The sequence below is a fragment of the Electrophorus electricus genome, chromosome 16 (genome assembly GCF_041902795.1).
Source record: "Electrophorus electricus isolate QZ-2024a chromosome 16, ASM4190279v1, whole genome shotgun sequence".
Lineage (NCBI taxonomy): Eukaryota > Metazoa > Chordata > Actinopteri > Gymnotiformes > Gymnotidae > Electrophorus > Electrophorus electricus.
In genome coordinates, this window is record NC_137512.1 from 21,212,501 (window position 1) to 21,227,943 (window position 15,443).

The following is a 15,443-nucleotide window of genomic DNA, read 5'->3' on the forward strand; positions in this document are numbered from 1 at the left end:
GAAGAGAGAGAGATAAGCTAACAAAACATTTGCCACCTTGCTCTAATCTTCGATTCATTGTTATTCTTGTCAGACACAGGCTGTGTGTGTTTGCTCCATTAAGGTGGAGGACGATGATGCTCTAGCAGGTAACAGGACTCCTCTGGAGCCGTGTGATTTGGTGGGCATCCCCCCTGGTCTAGACACTCCCAAAGCCCCAGGCCTCCCTACAGGGCGCAGACTACTGAAAGGTTCTTTATCCCTCAGCTGTTGGTTAATTCACAAAGGTGCGCTCTGCTCTCCTAAAGTGCATGCTTTGAAACCTCACAAGTGAGTTTGACGTTCAGCAGAGAAGACATCCCTGCAAACAGAGCCACTCTTTATAGTTTGTAGGGCTTTGAAAGCTCCGGCGGGGGTTACTTTGATCGCTTCCTCTGAGATTCTGAGCAGAGTCTCGGTGGCTCAAGAATAAAGCTCCAGCTCCGCGTCAGAGATAGGACGGTGGACAAACAGGCGAAAAAGTACAGCAAGTCTTGGGGGAAGACTTTTCACCAGCAATGATCTCTCTTTCTCTCTCTCCCTTCCTGCCTCTCTCTCCTTCTCTCTCTCTCTCTCTCTCTCTCCCTTCCTGCCTCCCTCTCTCTCACCCTCCCTCCCTCCCTCTCTCTCTCTCCCTCTCTCCCTCTCTCGCCCTGCTTTTCTCTCTCCGCTCTGAACAGGCTCCCTGTAAGAATGAGGCAGGCTGTGTTTGGCGTGAGTTACCCAGCTGTGAAGACGTGATCGACGTGGCGGCAGGTTCCTGGCGTCCGAGGCAGCGTGCAGGGACAGTGGTCAGAGAGCGTCCTCCCCAAGCGAGGCACGGCCGACGCGGGGAGGGGAAGAGGAGTAAGAAGCAGGGAGAAGGCCTGGGCAACACCTCGAGTCCTGAACTGGGCGACCTAAAGGAAGGCGAGGGTCAGAGAGTCAACGGCAGGTGTGGAACAAGCAGCTGTGGTAAACAGACCATCTAGCGGCAACATCTGTCAATCAGTTTCCCCTCTAAAATTTGATTGGCCCTGGGCAGGAAGGGTGCCAGGCCCTGAGTCTTTCATGCGAAAAACTAATCGCGCTGAGACTCACGACACCATGAGAGGCCTGGTGCCAGCATTATCAGGGGACAGCATGCTCCTTCATCCACACTCCACTGACGCACTTGAGCAGACACACGTGCGTGCACACACAAACACAAACACACACACACACACACACTGCTGAAGGCATAAGTCAAATGGAGACAGAATGCCAATGAGAGCCAGCAGGCAGGGTCAGGGCCAGGTTTCTTTAGACTGTGACCATGTGTCCATGACCCAGAGTCGACTTAAAGTGTTAACATGCAGCCTAAACTGCTCTTTAACCCCACATAACTCCTCATTCACTGACCTTTATGCAGGTTCATGGGAACAAATCCCAGATTCATGCTAGTTTTACGGCCCCACACGGTGCACGGACTGTGTGGCAGACATGACAGTGGCACGTAAATGTTTTTTTTAAGTGTTCTTCACCACTAAATCAGTGGCAAAAGTGCATGGCTGAGCAGGAAAAAAAAAAATGATGGCCAAAAGTTCAAAACAGAGTCATAAAAGTTTAATGTGCAGCTGGCAGGTAGGGCTAGTAGGTGATGAGTTGAGCTATTTTGAGAGCTGTAGTTGGCATTCAAAATTCACATTTTAGTTTTATTTGAGGTGAAGGCCACCCACCACCCCCCCTCTCTCTCTCACTCTTTCTGACTTCTTCTTTTACATCCAACTTCTCATGTCCCTGGTCTATTATGTGGCATTGCATAGGCAAGACAATGGTGTCACTCAGCTAAGTATTACAGTGAGCTGATAGTAATGGTGTCGGAGTCTCTCTCTCTCTCTCTCTCTCCCTCTCCCTCTCTGTCTGTCTCTGAACAAGCCAAATAAGTGCAAGAACCACAGAGCTGTTTTTCATGCCTGCCTGCCTGCCTGTTACCGACAAGCAACAAGCAACCATTAATTTAAACAAGAACTCAAAAGCAGTTTCTGTGAACAACCTTAATGAGGAATCAGGATGAATACCGCAACTTTTCCTGAAGACAGCATGACAAATTTGTTTATATTCTCCATTATGTTTCTGTCTTTAGAGCAGGGCATTAGAACGAGAGGCCCTAACTGTTAAACTGGAATTCCACTCCAAAACCAAAGGAAGCATCGCTGAAGGTCGCAATTAACCTTGCCAGGCATTTGCAGACATGTCCACCCATGTGTCTGGTCCAACCACATGTCTAGCTCGCTGACAACTCTCCAGGCTCAGCCAGCAGCAACAGAGAAGACTCTTAACATCCTGCCATTTTCTCAACAAGAGAACGGGTGCTTAAGCATGGGTCCTCGACGAGCCGGAGAACGCGAGAGAGGGACTGAGAAAAGACAGAAGAGAGATGGAGAGCGAGAAAAGTGCCCAGGCTGTCAGGCTGTGCTGTGCACCCGTCTGAATCCCCCATTGCCGACAGGTCAACAGAGATCCATCGCCAACCACAGTTGCACAGCACTTCTTGTCAGCGTAAGCAGTGCCACAACCAGCTATAGCCCTGGGTCCAGACCCCTTCCTCTAGACCCCTCATAATGGAGCTTTCTGTCGCTCCAAAGTGGTAACAGGGCAGGTGGTAATTCAGATGTGCATCAGCACTTTTTCAGGAGCGTGAAACGGCTTTCGACGCGGGCCGACACGCGGGCCGCCCCGGCTGAGACGCGACGCGTGGTGCCACGCAATCGGGTCACAATTAAGCCCGGAAAAAACAGATAAGCAGTTAGGCAGCTGCGGGGTCCCAGAGACAGAGCTGAACCCGCGAAGGACGTCATCTGTGAAGAATGAGGGAAGGAGAAAAGGAACTGGACAAAGGAGAAAAGATCCCTAGTGCTTCCCATTAGGTCCATGTTTAGGAAATGAGAAGTGAAGTGCAGGGATAGCCTGCTGCCACTGTCACTTACTCCTACCCACGTCAGTGTCCCCACGGTAACCGCCACGGCACGCCAGTCTGTACCTAGCCGTGGCAAACCCTCTCCAGCACTCATTTCTGCTCCTTTCTGCCTGCTGTGAGCTCTGAATAGAGGGTATTGTGTGGTCCACTTGTAGACGAGCTACTAGTGTTCCTGATTACTCTTACAACTGAGGCTTATGTGCTTACCAGCCAACCCCAACACACACACACATTCTCCAAACAACAGCTCTGTTTGGACCAGATGCTGGCACATTGGATTCAATTCATCAGGTGCTTGATGATCAGTTGATTAATTGAATGTGGAACTCCATAGTCCAGCAGTAATAGAACTGCTTTGCAGCAGAAGGGGCCCAGAAACTGGCATTACAGTCCACCAGTCCCAAGTGCTTCCCTGTGTTAACAAAAATCTATATCCGTCATCTAATGGCTTTCAAGACAATCCATAGCACCACTCAGATTTCGACTAAAGTTCAGGTCAAGCTGACATTTATAATCATTATATATATATATATGTACTCATTCAGGAACATACTAATACCTCAGCCTTCTGGCAAAATGGAGAGACTACATCTCCTGAAACATGTATGCTGTTCCCAGGAAACTACCAAGTTATTCTTTAGGAAGAAATTCTTTTCCTCCAGCTTCAATGACAAAATGAATACATTCATGACATCTTTATGTGAATAGCTATCCAACAAACAGCAACAAACAACAAACACAAGCAGCCCACGTAAATATAACTCATGACACATATATGAACAACAAACCACAGCACTTGCATATACCCACAACACCCCACATATTTTCCCCAACGCATAAATGCTACTGACACACAAGACTGCTCAGAAATAACCACCTCCAGTGCCAGAATCCTTTTACGTCCTTTTACTACCCATTAGACATGTTTCCTTTTGAATGACTGCCACATGGAAAAACTGCAAAAAAGCTCCAACAACGAAGTAAACATTATTCCAAGTCAGAACTGCAGAATTCCAGGATCAGATCCCTAATAATGCCGGTTGAAGCCTGAACTCAACTAAAATAAACTGAAGAAACTATTTATTGCCAAGAGATATTCAGCAGTCACGAAAAGTTAAATTTGAATTAAAAATACACACTCACTCAATATATGCCAGTACCGGGTTGGACCCCCTTTTGTCTTCAGAGCTGCCTTAATTCTTCGTGACATAGATTCAACGAGGTGCTGGAAACATTCTTCTGAGATTTTGGTCCATACTGAGATAGCATCATGCAGTTGCTGCAGATTTGTTGTCTTCACATCCATGGCGTGAATCTCATATGCCCTCTGTTGGATTCAGATCTGGTGACCGTGGAATCAATTTGAACGTGAATTTGAGTACATTGAACTCAATGTCATGTTCAAGAAACCAGTTTGAGATGATTCGACATCACCATTGTGACAGTACCTGTTATCCTGCTAGAAATAGCCATCAGAAGATGGGCACACTGTGGTCATGAAGAGATGGACATGGTCAGCAACAGTACTAAGGTAGGCTGTGACATTTAAACAGTGCTCAGTTGCTTGTAAGGGGCCCAAAGTGCACCAAGAAAATATCCCCCCACACTAGTGATACAAGGCAGGAAGGATCCATACTTTCATGTTGTTTAGGCCAAATTCTGACCCCAACATCGGAATGTTGCAGCAGAAATCGAGACTCATCAGACCAGGCAATGTTTTTCCAGTCTTCTATTGTCCAATTTTGGTGAGCCAGTGCAAATTGTCCAATTTTGGTGAGCTAGTGCAAACTGTTCTTATTAGACAGGGGTGGAACCTAGTGTGGTCTTCTGCTGCTGTAACCCAACTGCTTCAAGATTCGACATGTTGTACATTCAGAGATGCTCTTTTGCATACCTCAGTTATAACGAGCGGTTATTTGAGTTACTGTTGCCTTTCTATCAGCTCAAACTAGTCTGCCCATTCTCCTCTGACCTCTGGCATCAACAAGGCATTTTCACTCAGAGATCTGTCACTCACTAGATATTTTCGCCTTTTCAGACCATTCTCTGTAAACGCTAGAGATGGATGTACGTTAAAGTCCTAGTAGATCATATACTCAGATATACTCAGACTAACCCATCTAGCACCTACAACCATGCCACATTCAAAGTCACTTAAATCACCTTTCTTCTCCATTTTGATGTTAGATTTGAACTTCAGCAGGTCATCTTGACCATGTCTACATGGTTAAATGCATTTACTTGCTGTCATGTGATTGGCTGATTAGACATTTGTGTTAACGAGCAGTTGAACAGATGTACCTAATAAAGTGGCTGGTGAGTGTATATATTTATAGGTATAAGCATATACATAAATGCATATATATGAATACCTATATACACACCTGCATTCAGGTTAGAAGTCAAGGCTGAAGGAAGGGAAACTAGGCACCGAAAGACGCTCCCTACGTTCAACTGCTCTTTCAATATTTAGAGCCATGCTGTGGAAAAGCTTCACCACAGGGGGTTAATCAAGTAGACCTCAGCAGCGGAGCTGGAGCTGGGAGCCATGCTGCTAGCAGGCATTTCACAGCCTGCCACTGGGTTCACCCCAAAGTGGTCACCCAAGCCTCCTCTGCAACCGCTGCACTGGGTTATGTTACATAATATCTGTGGAGGAAATGGTGTCTAAGTGAATCATGCATGTGCGCCTTCCTTTTAATGAGATAACAAATGCAGTCATTTCCCTCTAAAAGGCATGAATAGCTCTACGACTAATGTTATGTAGAGCATTGGGAAATGTCTCTGAGGAGCAGGTTAGCTTGGATTAGATTTACTTGATGTCCACCTCAACACTGTCCAGTCCCCCCACCACCAGTACAAAAATTATGAATTATTTATGCAATATAGCATACACAAATAATGCAAGATAAACCTAAAATGCAACAATGCAAATGATAAATAAAAAAGTGCGTGTGTGTGTGTGAGTGTGTGTGTGTGTGTGTGTGTGTGTGTGTGTGTGTGTGTGTGTGTGTGTGTGTATATATATATATATATATATATATATATATATATATATATATATATATATATATATATATATATATATATATATATAATATATATATATATATATACACACACAGCAGGTTAAATAAGTATTGAACACATCACCAATTTTCTAAATAAATATATTTCTAAAGGTGCTATTGACATGAAATGTTCAGATGTCGGTAACAACCCATCCAATCCACACATGCAAAGAAATCAAACCATAGATGTCCATAAATGATGTTATGTGTAATAATGAGAAATGACACAGGGAAAAAGTATTGAACACATGAAGAAAGAGAGGTGACTGTTGAGTCAAGCCCCACCACCATCAAGTTACCACTGCTGGACCCGTTAGCCCTCAATTGCTTGAACTGTACTTGGTCACAACTGTAAGTCACTTTGGATAAAAGCATCTGCCAGCATTGCAAACAATTAGCAATGCAAAGGAATATGTGATCAATTAGCACCAGTGTTAAAAATCCTTAATGCTGATAACAACAAATCCTTAACGCTGAGGCTCCAAGGGTGTTCAACAAAATAATCAAGATGTAAAACTGATTTAATCTCTCGCAAGTAATACAATAAACAAGTCCTGCAGTAATACATAACCAATAATGGACTATCACTGATTTACTTTTATCAACAATGATTTTGCTTTCTGGGAAGAAAAATACCTGTTTATTATATATTTGTGCATGCTGAATCCAAAAATGTTTTCAGAATTTCTGTTTCACCTGTAGTTTTTTGTTCTGGTATGCTCATATGCCATCATATTTAGTACAGAAAAGTAGTACAAAGGACTGTGCATCCGCTCTGTGAGGGCATAGAGAGACACTGAAAAGCAGCGTTCCTGAGGCCAAAATATAGACAAAAATTATTTATTGACAAAAAGGCAAAGAATGATCAAGCCAACTCCACCATCACATGAAACATTTCACTTGTATAATCAGCCACCAGTGAGAACAACAAAGTTAGAACACAAGCAGGGACGTTTTCATCGAGGGTGCTGAGAGGCTGTATGACTCTCTTTAAATCACCTGTCAGTAAAAAAAAAGCAACTGAAAATTTAATAGGAAGGCGTGAAAAGCATCTGTAATTATGTTTGCCATATTCCTTTCCAGTATGCTATCAGAAGAGGAAATACGTTTCTGACTTTTTAGTCACTTCCTGCGATGTTAGCTTTACTAGATGTGCTTTCCCACCCCAGAGCTCCTCAGAGCATTGATTACAAAAGGCTGCGGAGTGTTCCCAGAATTCTCATTTCCAACGTTCTGGTCAGTGACTGAGCCTGAACGCATCAAGGCATTCTGCATATTTTGCTGGATTTGACCTAAGAGGATTTAAAGGTTTGATACTACATACAGTTCAGTAAGAAATAAATCATTAAAAATGATTTTTTAAAAACTGTTTATGTATGTGTATAAGTAACTGCAACAGTGCCCTGCATTAATTCAGTTTGAAATATATAAACTTTTCTTCCATCTCCCATGTGTAGGACCCATAAATCAGCATTAAACTACATTATAAATACATTGTGACACAGTCACATGCACAGGTGGTTCTGAGTTTAACTCCTCATCAGCACTGACTACGTTTGAGTACTGAGTCAGCTACATCTCACACTCAAAAAGACATGGATCTTCAGCTCAGGAAATGAGATCAAATCAGATGTCTTCTCCCTTCCTTTACTCTAATATGCATGAAACCATATTCAAATATTTCGGGCATGGTGCAAAACCGCTTCATTTGCATATTTCAGTGCCAGGTTGATATCATTTTGGAAATTCTCAGATAGCACCTGTACGTTCATAAGTAGGCCAAATCTCCTCTGACTTCTGTCTAGAAATATATAAATAAATAGGCAACTGAATTTTGAATCTTCCCTCCTCAGTGATGGCCTCTGAATTGGGTTTCCACAGGAATGGGCCTTTTAGCTCATAGAGAAATGTGCTGAAATGGTCTTTGAACAGAAGAGCCGATATCCATTGCCTTCCTCCATGAAAGCCTTCTGGCCCGGGGATGATTTATCATGGAAAGAGTGATGCACTTCACTCATTTCACAGACCTTTTTAGAGGTCTCTAATCAAGACATGTTTTCCCTAATGGAGTTTTGGTTGATTCTGAAAGGCTGTTCTCTTTTTCAGGGTCAGTAGAATATAACATGCTAGATTTTCTGAAGGGTCTCCATCTCTAGTCTATACTGCAGTTTTGGAGATACACAAAAAACTACAGTGACATATCTGGGAGCGGATACGTCCGTAGTGTGGTGAACTCTGAGAGCACAGGTTAATCCTGGAATATATCATTTAATATTCAGTTTATGCATTAGGAGGCTGGATAAATTATGCAGTAAAAGCTTGCAAAGCAATAACAGTGCACTGCAGTGCACTACAGAGCACACTTTCTCAGTCTAATGTTCTAATGTTCTAAGCTAATGTTCATCTTTTCTGTGAGAGAAATCTCTAGCTGTAATGCTTAGACTGTATTGTAAAAGCATATTCAAAATAAAAATCCTACAGAACATGGCATAAGAATATTTTACACATTGACACTGGGTGATGGTTAGAATGTGAATATTACTCACAGTAAGACTATAGACTAGAGTGTTTACATGAAGCTGTGGGAGGTAATCTATAAAGAGCATTGTTGTTCTCTGTTCTACCATCTGGGCACTTTGGAAAAGTGTGGATTTGGCAAATAATCACTCAGAGATCCACTGCTATCTTTCAAACTCCAAGCCAAATCCAAACAACCCATAGACAACGAGATAAAACCCTTGTGGAAGAACAATATTTTACACACGGCAGTGATACATTAATGTTGAGGTCAGAGCCATCCAACAATGGCAGAATGAGAGCACAATAGCAGCCAACATGTGCTGCTATAGGCCTGATTAGGAGCAGGTGTGAAAATTCTCACCGCATACTGTGTCCCTTAAAAAAAGAGTGAGGTATAATTTCTTTCGAGAAGTGGGATTTGCAAACGACCTCAGTATGTCCACATTCACAACATCCCAACGTGATTTCCTCAGGTGAATTCAGTGATAATTAAATTAGAATTACTCGATAAATTATAGCTTCCACCAGAAAAGCAGAAGTAAGGTTATTTGTCCGGAGCAATGCTGGCCTGTCAGAGCAGGCAGGGCTGGATGTCTGCACGAAGCCAAGTTTTTACTCTCGGGCTGAGTGAGAGAGGTTGAAAAGAAAACTGGCAGCAGTTTAACTAGAGGGATAATAGTCTAAACAACGTATTTATTATACCAATCACTCCGATCACTCATGTCTTTTGTTAATTTCCACGTTGAATGCTGCCAAACGCAATCCAAACAAGTTGATTACCTGCTCACCTGCAAAGGCAGTTTGACTGATACATGTTTTTAAAAAAGGAGAAGAAAGGGAAAAGAAAACCACAGACAGAGTCATCAATCAGCTGTAGCCATGGTTACATTCCACTATCCCCAACCATTCATCTCTAGGCTACCAACACACTCACAGCTTGAAGCTCAGTGTCAGATCTCTTCTCTAAATGAAAGGACAATTATTAGAACTGGAGTGCATACTGACATGTACTTAATAGTTGGCGTAGCCATTGCCATACTAACAGCTATACTGACAGCCATACTAACAGGCATACTTACAGTTATACTAACAGCCATACTAACAGCTATACTGACATCCATATTAACAGCCATGCCAACAGCCGCACTAACAGCCATACTAACAGGCATACTTACAGTTATACTAACAGCCATACTAACATCCATATTAACAGCCATGCCAACAGCCGCACTAACAGCTATACTAACAGCCGTACTAACAGGCATACTTACAGTTATACTAACAGCCATACTAACAGGCATATTAACAGCCATGCCAGCAGCCATACCAACAGCTATACTAACAGCCATACTAACAGACATACTTACAGCTATACTAACAGCCATACTAACAGGCATACTTACAGTTATACTAACAGCCATACTAACATCCATATTAACAGCCATGCCAACAGCCGTACTAACAGCTATACTAACAGCCATACTAACAGGCATACTTACAGTTATACTAACAGCCATACTGACATCCATATTAACAGCCATGCCAACAGCCGTACTAACAGCTATACTAACAGCCATACTAACAGGCATACTTACAGTTATACTAACAGCTATACTGACATCCATATTAACAGCCATGCCCACAGCCGTACTAACAGCTATACTAACAGCCATACTAACAGGCATACTTACAGTTATACTAACAGCTATACTGACATCCATATTAACAGCCATGCCCACAGCCGTACTAACAGCTATACTAACAGCCATACTAACAGGCATACTTACAGTTATACTAACAGCCATACTAACATCCATATTAACAGCCATGCCAACAGCCGTACTAACAGCTATACTAACAGCCATACTAACAGGCATACTTACAGTTATACTAACAGCTATACTGACATCCATATTAACAGCCATGCCAACAGCCGTACTAACAGCTATACTAACAGCCATACTAACAGGCATACTTACAGTTATACTAACATCCATATTAACAGCCATGCCAGCAGCCATACCAACAGCTATACTAACAGCTGTACTAACATCCATACTAACAGGCATACTTACAGTTATACTAACAGCCATACTAACATCCATATTAACAGCCATGCCAACAGCCGTACTAACAGCTATACTAACAGCCATACTAACAGGCATACTTACAGTTATACTAACAGCTATACTGACATCCATATTAACAGCCATGCCAACAGCCGTACTAACAGCTATACTAACAGCCATACTAACAGGCATACTTACAGTTATACTAACATCCATATTAACAGCCATGCCAGCAGCCATACCAACAGCTATACTAACAGCTGTACTAATATCCATATTAACAACCGTACTAACACCCATATCAACATCCATACTAACAGTCATACTAACAGCCGTACTAACATCCATACTAACAGTTGCACTAACAGCCATACTAACATCCATACTAACCACTGAACTAACAGCCATACTAACACCCATACTAACAGTCGTACTAACAGCCGTACGAACATCCGTAGTAACAGCCGTACTAACAGCCGTACTAACAGCCATACTAACAGTCGTACTAACAGCCGCACGAACATCCGTACTAACACCCATACTAACAGCCATACTAACAGCCGCACTAACAGCCATACTAACAGCCGTACTAACGGCCATACTAACAGTCATACTAACAGTCATACTAACAGTCGTACTAACAGTCGTACTAACAGTCGTACAAACAGTCGTACTAACATCCGTACTAACAGCCATACTAACAGCCATACTAACAGCCGTACTAACAGCCATACTAACAGCCGTACTAACAGTCGCACTAACAGCCGTACGAACATCCGTACTAACAGCCGTACTAACAGCCGTACTAACAGCCGTACTAAAGTCCATACTAACTTCATACTCACTAAGTTCATTCTGTCCCACCTCCACTGCTCAGCATCGCCTCCCAGCTTCTGATAGCTACAGCACTGGAGCACAGCAGACATATCAATAAGCTCCGAGCCCATCAGCGGCTGCCTGATGACCTTGTCCTTTCTGCACACGCCCCTGCATCATGTCACTAAGGTAGTAATGCTCGGTGACGCACGATGATGTTCCACGGCCACTTTCTGCTCCTTTTTTCTCTTAACATCTCCAGCATATCAGTAGCACTGTGCCAAGGTCCTTGAAATGCCAGAGAGCAGCACTGAGCCAGCCGTGGTGATACAGGGCTAAGGAGATGCTGGTTTATGCTGACAGAAATGCCTCCTTCCTCCTGCACGCCATCAAGTGACATTTCAGAAACGAATAATATTTAGAACTGAAGACATTTCATGTGAAAAAATCAAATTAGCCAAAAGGTATGGAACCAAAACAAAATATAATCAAGGACTTGATTTATTGATTTTTTTTTTTCTAGCCAGGAAATGCAGAAGGTAGGAGGTTGTGGAAGATGTTCTGAAGCTTTAGGGGGATGTGGATAATGGGAAACTGTCCATATTGTGGCCTTTCTAAAACTTTGCGGTGAAAGGGGTTTGTCATTTGCATTTGAGGTCAAAATGCCAAACACTCTTGTCAAATTTTCAGGCAAATATACAGTATTTGATGAAATAGTAGTTACCAACAGTTAGCATACATGAAACAAGGTGAAAACACTATTAGCGTCACAAAGCATTCCCTGTCCTATAAAAATCACCTGTTCAAAAGAAAGGGAGAGGGAGATTTTGCTCAGGTTCTGATTGCAACAGCCATAACAGCCTTGAAGCAGCTGATCAAGGAAAACAATGGAAAAAAAAACACTTTGGCCAAGCGATTCTGCCTCAAAAGTTCTAATACGTTGGGTGCTTCTCAAATGCTCAATATTTTAGAGCCCAGGATTGGCAGTGTTCTCCCCCCGTCACGTGGAGAGAGCTGTCCTTTGTGTGCACTCCTCATCGCGTCCTCTAGGGCTTTCCAGCCTGACAAGCCATCCCACCATGCCGAAGGAAACAGCGCACTTACAAAGCATTCAGCATTTTCCTCTGTGGTGTGCATGGAAGCAGCCGTGTAAAGGATTTCAGTGGACAAACTGGCAAAAGTATCAAGAGAAACTTTTGCAGAACATTTTTGCTTCTGGCAGCATGAACCCCATTTTCAGAGCTTTGGTGGTGGTGCTGAGTAACTCATTGCCACTAATTAAAGGTAGGAAAGGGTTAAATTAAACACTGCTTAGGTGCTGCCATTGATGTGGCATTGTCAAGCAACGCCAAATTGTCTCGCTTTTCAGCAGACCAACATAAAACTGTCAGAAAACAGGCCCGAAGCCTTATAAGATTCACATCAACAGTAATATTCATTTATTCATTAAGGAATATATTGGTCACAAGTTTTAAAAAGTAATTAAAAAAAATGTTGAAAATCTACACCTTATAGCGAAAATGCTGCTAAAAAGAACAGATTTTTCCTGCCACTGATCTCGTAAAGCCTGTGCAGCAAATTTCACACTTTGCATTGTGCTGATGAAACACTTTAGCAGCCAAATGACACGCACAATGAATTGAGATAGGGCACGGTGCTGTGTTTCTCCAGCTCCACAGCCTGTATTGGAACAAAGGCCCTTCACTCCTGCAGGTCGAGTCCACTACACCGGCGAGTGGCTCAGATACGGCCAGCCTCCATAAAAGGTCCCTGAGCAGCTCAAACCTCAAATTAGAGCAAACTGAACAGAAATTGAGAATAAATGTTCAATTGTTCAATTCAAGGGAATGTAGAGTGCCTGATTACTGTGGCTGGCACCATAGAAACCAGAAGGACCAAGAGTGAGGTCAGCAAGGGCCCAGCAGAAAAGCTGGTAATGATGGCAATTTCGGCTGCGCAGCCTCGATCATTTGATGGACATTAACTTCATCCGGAGGAAATGTGAAGTATTGCTGAGTGATGCACCTCTAGCTGGAAACAATGCGGAGACAGCGCTGGAGGGTCCCGGGAGCTTCCTCCGGTCTTCTCCACAGCGGAAGCCTCATCTGAAGGGTGTCAAGGACACTGATATGTGTTTCCATAAAGCACAGCCAAATAATCTGTTGCATGTACATTTGTTTTGGATTTCTGTAATACACTTGTATATTATGGTTTTTCATTTCTCAAGTCAGAGAAAAATGTTTTATATATATATATATATATATATATATATATATATATATATATATATATATATATATATAAAAACAATTACTTGGCCTATATATATTATAGGCCAAGTCATTGTAACCCATTTAGGACAGGAAGATTTCAAGCCATTTTTCTGTATTTTTATTAGCCATTACTGTTTACTTTAATAGTACTGCCACTTAAATGTTTGCAATGAAACTGCTATGTGACCCTGAAAAATGGGTTATCATTAACAGTGACTTAATAAACCCAGGTGACCTAAGGTTATATCCTTGCAAAATCTAATGTAGCTAGCTCAAGAAGACAACTTAAACTACGGGACCTCTGAGCTGTATACCAGCAAACCATATCATGCATTCCTTTCCCTGCCCGTGAGCTGTGTGTCTTACCCTTTCTTTAACTCTGGTCCTAAGTTACACTGGGCATGCTAAACCTATACTGATGACCGAAAAGACATGCCAGCGAGTGCTTGTGCCTTTAAAGTGTAATGTGAGGGAAAATGAGATCGATTCTGGAGTCGGGGCAGTGTAAATCATGTTCAACGTGCGCCTCATTGCTTTCACTCATCTGAAGAGGACAAGGCCCAGCCACTAATGAAGACTTTCGCCTCGCATGTCATTCGGAAGCTCCACTCTGGCGTGCCCGCTCGCTCAACAAATGGCGGCAGGATCGGGCCGTAAAACAGCAACCCGAGCATGGCTGAGCTCCAGTCGTCCAGGAGCCATGCAGGAGGTCATTCAATTATGCCGCAGATCTGCCCCGCCCGGGGGGATGGCGGTAGCTGAGCCCCACAGCTGTGCTCCATCCCAATGCCTCGCTGGCTCCTTCATGCTCGCTGACCATGAAAGCCAACAAAAACAGAGGAGACCCGCTGGCTCAGCAGCTCCTCCCCGCAAAGGCTGCAGTCTGTCGGTAAAAAAAAACATTTTTACACCGTCATGGTCAATGTCATGTGTTATTACTCTGTCATTAGGGACGTCCGAGTTTGCATCTTAGCGCGGCGCAAATATAAATTCACAGCTCTGACGGCAGTGGCCACACAGAGCTTCCTCCAGTCCTCAGCAGAAGCAGTGGCCAGGGTTATTGCCGTGGGGCCATGCCGTTGACTGTGTACTCTACTCCACAGCGCCGTTTGCTGCATATTGGAATGTTCTGTGCTAGTCGCATCCTTGGGAGAAGCCTAAACTGCTTGTTGCAATGTGTGCAAATTAATTGAGTAATTGCCATTTTGGCTCACATGCTTGCCATTTTTGTTGATTCTGCAAATCTCATGCATCTGGTTGGTGTACCAGTGCGGGATTTTCACCATTATGCCAAAAAATATCCTAGATGTCCAAAAAAATTTTTTTGCAAAGCCATTTTAAAAATAATTATAATACCAACATTAGAAAACATCACATAATGGATTCCGTTTAATGTTTGCAACCATCATGCATCCGGCATGCTGTAGAAATTCATAGTGAACGAATCCCTGATAATAAACTTCACTCCTTTAATCCAATGCTAAGAGCCCACAGGGTTGTCCAGAACTGCTCTCCTCTCTCCCTGCACGGCAGCTGTTAGCCTCTTGTGGCTCCTGCTTCCATCAGTGCAAAAACCTGCCCTTCCCCTCATCACTTAGCCACTAAACTGCCAATCAAAAGGAAAGAAATGCTATGCTATAAAGTAACAGGTTACTTGAGTACTCCGGAGGAGTTAACTTTGCACTCTGTACCATTCTTAACCGACGGCACATTTGCCCTTTCTGGAGTACGTACCGAT

At 43.1% G+C, this 15,443-nt stretch overlaps 1 protein-coding gene across 4 annotated transcripts in view; it reads right to left on the reverse strand.

Annotated features, from left to right (window-relative positions):
- Positions 1-15,443, reverse strand: part of drp2 (dystrophin related protein 2) — an 87,541-nt gene that overhangs the window by 57,507 nt on the left and 14,591 nt on the right. For all 4 annotated transcript variants that reach the window (XM_081698909.1, XM_081698910.1, XM_081698907.1 and 1 more), the window contains one exon: positions 742-917. The gene's annotated coding sequence lies outside the window, so the exon portion shown is untranslated. Of the gene's footprint in view, positions 1-741; positions 918-15,443 lie in introns of those variants that run through there.